General features: G+C 40.6%; 1 non-coding gene across 1 annotated transcript; it reads left to right on the top strand.

The window, feature by feature from the left end:
- The first annotated feature begins 5,757 nt into the window (after positions 1-5,757).
- Positions 5,758-5,864, top strand: LOC123613567 (U6 spliceosomal RNA). The gene has a single exon (XR_006720938.1). It is a non-coding gene; the product is annotated as a U6 spliceosomal RNA (small nuclear RNA).
- The last annotated feature ends 956 nt before the right edge of the window (positions 5,865-6,820 follow it).

The raw sequence follows: 6,820 nt of genomic DNA, 5'->3' as shown, positions 1-6,820 counted from the left end.
CAGACCTCCCGACCGGACCGGCGGTGGCCCTCTCAGTGACCGGACCGCAGCCCAGTTCTGCTTCCTTCACTTCCCCCAGCGAGCTCCCCAGTAAAAGTCATTCAGGCGTATCTCCATCTCAGAGTCTGCTTCTCAGGGAACCTGACTAGTGGTGATTCAGCAGGAAAAAATAGTGCGATAGGAATTCACAGAAGGAAGATAGAAAATCCTGTGTTTTGGGAAAACGAGGCAGGAAAAGCTGCATGTGGAAGATGGTATTTGTGGTGCAGTTTGATGGCAGTGTGAGGTTTAACTGGAAGAGAATGTGGAAGAGGAAGCAGGGGAAGGAGTGTTTATTATTAGTCCTCCCTCGATATCCGCAGGGTATTGATTCCAGGAGCTCCCACTGTACCAGTGTCCGCAGATACTCAAGCCCCGTAGAGGTAACGGCGTATGTAGCACAATGAATGCAGTCAGCCTTCGTATCTGCGGGTTTCTCATCTGCCGATTTAACCAACTGCTGATGGAAATTTTGGATATGGAGGGCAGATCGTATGTTAGGAGGAAATAGCGTAATTGAAGGCTCAGAGATCGGAAATATTTGTGAATCTTAAAAGTGAAGTTGAGAGACTATGAAATGCCTCTTCTCAGAGCACTAGAAGATCAAGATGAGAAGGAGGATTCGTGCATATAATAGAGAGTCCTAAAATCCAGGCTTAGGGTCGTACACTAAATCAGAGAGGAAAAGGAAAAGGAGAAAGTCTAACTAGTAGAGGAATTATACAACAGAGGCTATGCTTTCAAAGAATGAGCCAGGAGCTAAGATAATGAAGCATTCTGAAATAAGATTCTTGATGATGCTTAATAATTAATCTTAAATCATATGAAAAAATAGAAGGGTTCCAAATGAAATGAGATAGGGAAGATATTAAAGCAGGTTGAAAAATAGAGTTCCAATACCTATAATATGCCTATTTTGTGCTTTAACTTAATAATTACCCAGGCCAGCTGGCTTGAGGATACTTGGCAGGGGAAGCGAGAGAGAAAAAGGGGAAGAGAAAATGAGAGAGGAAGTCTGTCTCCCTTCCTCCCTCTTTTTTTTTTTTCTCTCAACGACTCCTTTTACCACATGACCAGTCCCTTACAGGACCACGTCTCTCCAGCTCTTTTATCTTGAAAAGTAGTCAACAAATTGAGTGCTTTGGGATTCTAACCTAGAACATAAACTCAGAGTCAAGCATGGCTGGCTGATATCGCATCTTGGGGCTGAAACTCGTCTCTGCAATCTATTGCTGTTTAGGCAAATCCTTTCACTGCTCTAACTCTCATAGTCTCTTTATTTGCAGGAAAAGAATTGTGGTGAAGTTTTAAGAGAACATTGTGTGAAGTGCTTTGCAGGTTCTGGTGCTTATTAGCACCCTCTACATGTGGACCTTATTATTACCCAGCCGCTAATGGTCTAGATGCCCTTGGAAACAGTCCTGCACACCCATGGGCCTCAAAGTCCTCATCTTAAAAAAAATAGCTGCTGGCTGCATCTTCAACCCTGAGAGTCCTACTAGGTTCCAAGTGTGTTTTCTTCAAAACTAAATTAAAATGAAAACGCAAATTAGCTAATCCCATTCAACAAAATGTGTGTACTCAGTGAATTTACAACTGAGAGGCAGGTGAGGGATTTGAAAGGGGAAACAAGATGTCATTGACTTTAGGGTCAATGCCACAGCCAGAGTCTCTTTTGGAATTACCTGGTTAACAGTATATATATATATATATATATGTATATATATATATATATATATATGTATATATATATATATATATATACATATATATATATATATATATAATATTCTCCCCCCTGAGGTCCTGTGGGTGCTGGGTTCACCAAATATTTTTGGCTACCAGAAAAATTTGCTACCAGAAAAATTTTATTGATTTCACTAGTCACAAAACATTTGCTTCCCTTGCAGCTTTGAGCTTGAGCCAAGGACCTTTAAATCTTCTTCTGCGTGACATGTAGCTCTTTTCTGCAAACGACTGACATAGGCAGGCACTGGATCAAACCTAATCTGTGAAAAGAATTCTGGTACCTCTGCTATGCTTCCAGTGTCCTTATCCAGGTGTTAGGAAAAGCACGGGCATCCACCACGTCAACACACTAGCACAGCTTGGTGTTTCCTGGGGCCCCAACAGCCTGCAGACAGCAGCTAAACTTGCTGTGGCAGAACAAGGGAGAATTCCCTCTCTCAATTCCCCACCCTCATCCTTCATGGCTCATCCAGTACAGACTTGTACAATGTTCATTCCAGATTGAAAAGGGAGGCTGAGCTTTCCTCACTCCCTGTTTTACGTATGGAGGACCAGAGAGAGAGAGAGGAGTGGAATTAAGTGGTATCTCTAATCTACTTTAGGCATTGTTTTTGACTGTACAATGGGAGTTCTGGATTCAGTGTCAGTGCTTGGATTTCGGTTATAAGTCCTCTGTGCTTTATTTTCTTTTGTGTGTGTCACATAGTCAACAACGGAGAAAACTTCTAGTAAACGGGGAAAAATATCCTGGGGTGTGTATTCCTCATGATTCTCTAAGGGCATATTAGGGAAATGTTTATACTAAGTTGCTGCCCATACTTTGGTCTCATCTCTTATCCTCCTCTCGGCTACTACCATCGAAATAGCTGTTACATATGTGAAAGTCATAAAATCCAGAATCAGAAGGCTTAGGGTCTTGCTTGGTTCTACGTGTAAGAGTTATTTAACTGGCAAGTCAGTTGTTCACCCTGAGCCTTGGTTCAATTAATCTGAAAAATGGGAGCGATGGCAAGCTGGGGTGAACCTTGAATTAGCTTACACAAGTGTTTGTGGATTTCAAAAATACAATAGGCATATGAAGTGAAATCATGATTTCATAATTTTACGTCAGACTGCCTGGACCAGAACTTCACAATTTTTGGACCTCCATCAACAGATATCTTTCCAACTCTGCTATATGTAGAGAAAAAAAAAAAAGAACTCATCATTCATTACTCTTTGCTATCTTTTTTATGACTTCCTGGCAAATACACAGTGGTTTATCTGGTGAGGTTATTATGTTTTAGTCAATGGCTAGGGCCCAACACAAATATCTTTACTGCCTTTTTGAGATAAAAGTCCTGTGAAAGACTAGTGCTCATGCCATTAGGAATGTCTTTCTATTCAAAAGGGGGGAAAAGAGAACTTTCAGTGGGCTCCTGATTCTCACTGTCTTCCAAATTCCACACTGAGGGCTACTGACCCCCTTAGAGTAAACGTTGCCCCAGCTTTAAGAGATGAGCCCTCTCTTGGTGTAGAGAAACAGAGAAGAGGTGCCTATCTCTATAATTTGTCTCTCTTGCTACAGCTTATCTTGTGTCTTTGTGTACCAATTTTTGTAACTGAACTTCTTTATCTTAGGACAGCACTGGAAGAGAAGATATCTATAGAGAAGAAAAGCTATGAACGTAAATACATTGGCTTTTATCTCCAGCACGACATCTTCCTTCTGGATCTATCGCTACTTTATAGGTCCTGGTCGTCTTCCACATGGCAGACATCGTTCTCTAGAACAAGGGAACATGTTACTGAACATTTAAATACCTCAATGGTTCTCTGTTTTCCTGCCTGTAGCCTTTGAATAGGTTGGCATCTTAGAGCAGGTTTTATATTTGAGGACTAGCTCTATCCGGAACACTGACGGCACAAATGACTTTCCCATTCAGGAAGTCACCTGTCTGGTCAAAGTGATGTGGTCTCCATAATGTGGACATTTCTGAATATAAGCAATAACCTCACATTAATCCCATGTATCCCAAGAAATATCCCCTCGCAGAATAAGTGATGGGCTATTCTCAAAGAGCTGGCTGGGGAATTCAGCTGTGCTGATTCAATAACCAACTTAGTCTCTTGCATGCCTCTCAGGATCAACATGAACCCTACCACATGGTCATTAGATCGTGAGATCCCATTTTACTGATGTGATGTGAGGCTCATAAAGCTTCAGAGCCAGCTCATAGACAGAGTGTACACAGCCTTCTGTCACTGGATTCTAGACACTCTTTTAAACTGCATCTTGGTTGCTAAATCAGATTATCCCTATAGAGTGCACTCCTTGCTCAGTTTGAAAGCTCATCAAAGCTTGGAGCAAGAACAAAATAAATCCAAGCCAATGATAGGAAAATATCTCAAAGCTTAGACAAACAGTGAGTTGGGTGGAGTCTAATCTGAAGCCTCAGGTTGAGCTCTGTTCCTGCCATGCTCTCTGCTCCTTTGTGGTTGGATGAGATGTCACACTAAGGAGCATGGGAGCTGCTTCACTGAGTGGTCACTGAGGGGTCAGATGATGTAAACTAGAGGTCTGGAGAGAATCAGACCTCCATGGCGTAAACCCAACCAGTGTTAAGCAGGAGAGAGCAGGGATCCAGGCAGCTACATTCCTCCTCCTCCTTCCTCTATGAACTTCTCTGAGATGCATTTTCTAGGTAGCCCCTCCAGAGAAAGTTCTGTGTGCTAGAAAACTCATAGCATCCAACTGTTTGTCTTCAAGGCTTATCATAAGGAAGTGGCCAGCAGTTTAACTCAATGAATAATTCTCATCTTTTCTTGCTTCACTTCTATTTTTTTAACACATATCAACTAAGCTTTCATCCTGATCCCAAATGTAGCGTCAGTGCTTTTATCCTTGCCCTGAGCTTTGCTTTTAGAGGACCTAGGCTACGTCCTTATATTGGTTACTCCTACTCCATGGTAGCTGGGACGATAATGGGCACATTGTACTCCTTAATAAATTCAGAAATACTAAGTTAAATCGAGTCTTTGAAGTCAAATAAGTCAACTATCAACAGGGGTGTTGGCATTTGCAATTTGTTTCTTAATGTGAGATGAAAGATTAGCATTAGTAATAGGAGAGGAAGTATCTGGAAGCAAGTTCCTTTTCCTGCACTTTGAAATTAGTCGTAAGATCAGATCCCTTTCAAGTAATCAAAGCCGAGTATCAGTCATAGATGGATTTGAGTAGTTTTAGGGGTTTATTTCCCCATCTTCTCTCGGAAAAATAGACTCAATCAAAATAACTGACTTGCCTATAAAATTGCTCCAAAAAAAAAAATCCATTTTCCCGAAGCCAGTTCTGGAAAGTCTCCCAGGCACCTCTCTTGATTTATTGTGATCTAATACAGATTCCAAAGTCTTCTTTAAAAAAAGGTTCTATATACCCATATATAGATTTAGATACAGAAGGATACAGATAAATGAATACATACATGCGTAGATAGGTGTACAGACAGACACACACGCGCACACACATGCGTCCCAATGTAAGATCCTATACTGTCTCCCATGTGCAAGTCAAATTTTCCATCTAATTAAGGGACAGAGTGACAGATGGCTTGAGGCTATGTTATGCTCAAACCACCATGAAGGGCGTGTATGAGAAAGAATCTGACAGCTATGCATGGTTAGGAGGAGACTTGTTATCTCATGTTAAATTTTCTTCTCTAATAGCAATATGGGTGGCTTACCAAAACAAGAAAGTGTGTATGTGATATCTCTTTTCTTAAATGAGATCTTTATAGTAAAGATGACACAGTGAGGTCTCTATAATCAGAGTGAAATATGCCAATGTGTTCTAAATATATCAGTGTAATGATTCTACATTTTTGTCACTACATTTATGATCACCTCTAATGGAAAACTCATGGGTGTCATCAGCCCTTCTGTCCTTCTTAACAGTTTGATCCTCCCTTCTTGAAATGATTAGTCATCTCAGAGCTCGCTTCGGCAGCACACATACTAAAATTGGAAGGATACAGAGAAGATTAGCATGGCCCCTGTGCAAGGATGACACGCAAATTCGTGAAGCGTTCCATATTTTTTAAATAAAATCTCTAAAATGAAAAAAATAAAAAATGAAAATAAAGTCTTAAGTACCATTTACCAAACAAAACAACAAAACAAAACAAAACAAAACATTTAGTCATCTCAGATCACTAATGTCAGTTTGGAACACAAATATGTTATGCAGCATGGCTTGTTACTGATAAGCTGGATTGTCTTTCTCAATTTAAGTTAATCTGTTAAACAATTTGTAAGGAATCCCTATCAGCTTTAGAACTCTGAATTTTATCTGTGATTTATTTAATTCCATAATGAGACCGGCTGTCCCGGTTCACTTCTTTTGGAATCAAAAAATATTTGTTCACTCTCCAGTTTACTTATAATTGTGACAGTTCACTAAAATGATATGTTGACTGGGGTCCTGCTTCTCAAAGTGTGGTCCGCAGACTGGCCATGTCAGCGTCACCTGGGAGCTTGTTAGACGTGCAGAATCTCAGCACGTAACCCAGGTCTACTAAGTAAGAGTCTATACCTCACCAAGATCCCCATGTAATTTAGATACATGTTAAAATCTATTAGAGGGCTGGCACTGGTAATAGCATCCAGGTCTAATGTCAAGTTCACAGCAAGCTATTTCCTTCTGAGCAATAATGGTAACTCATAGGTGCTAAACTGAATACTAAGATTATACGAACTGCTTAGCGGGAGGGAGGTTGGAGCTTTCCAGCTGCAATTGCCGATGAATAAATTGTTTCAACTGCTGCCAATAACTCACACAATCTCTTCCTCCATAGCTTATTTCATCACTTGACCTCTTTTGGGTCTATGGGAGAGACTGACCGCTATGGGTCAGCATTTTAGCCATTCCTTGGCCTTCCCCATAGGTACAATATCTGATTGTCACTACAGCAGGTTTCTTTTTACAGCATTCAAAGGTACCTTCATAAGGTAATGTAGTTTAGTTATTGAGCTACATCAATATTCTCTTTACAAA

Source organism: Camelus bactrianus, chromosome 25 (genome assembly GCF_048773025.1).
Source record: "Camelus bactrianus isolate YW-2024 breed Bactrian camel chromosome 25, ASM4877302v1, whole genome shotgun sequence".
Taxonomy (NCBI): Eukaryota; Metazoa; Chordata; class Mammalia; order Artiodactyla; family Camelidae; genus Camelus; species Camelus bactrianus.
Note: the sequence above shows the minus strand (reverse complement) of the source record. Positions and strands in the feature narration are given on the sequence as shown.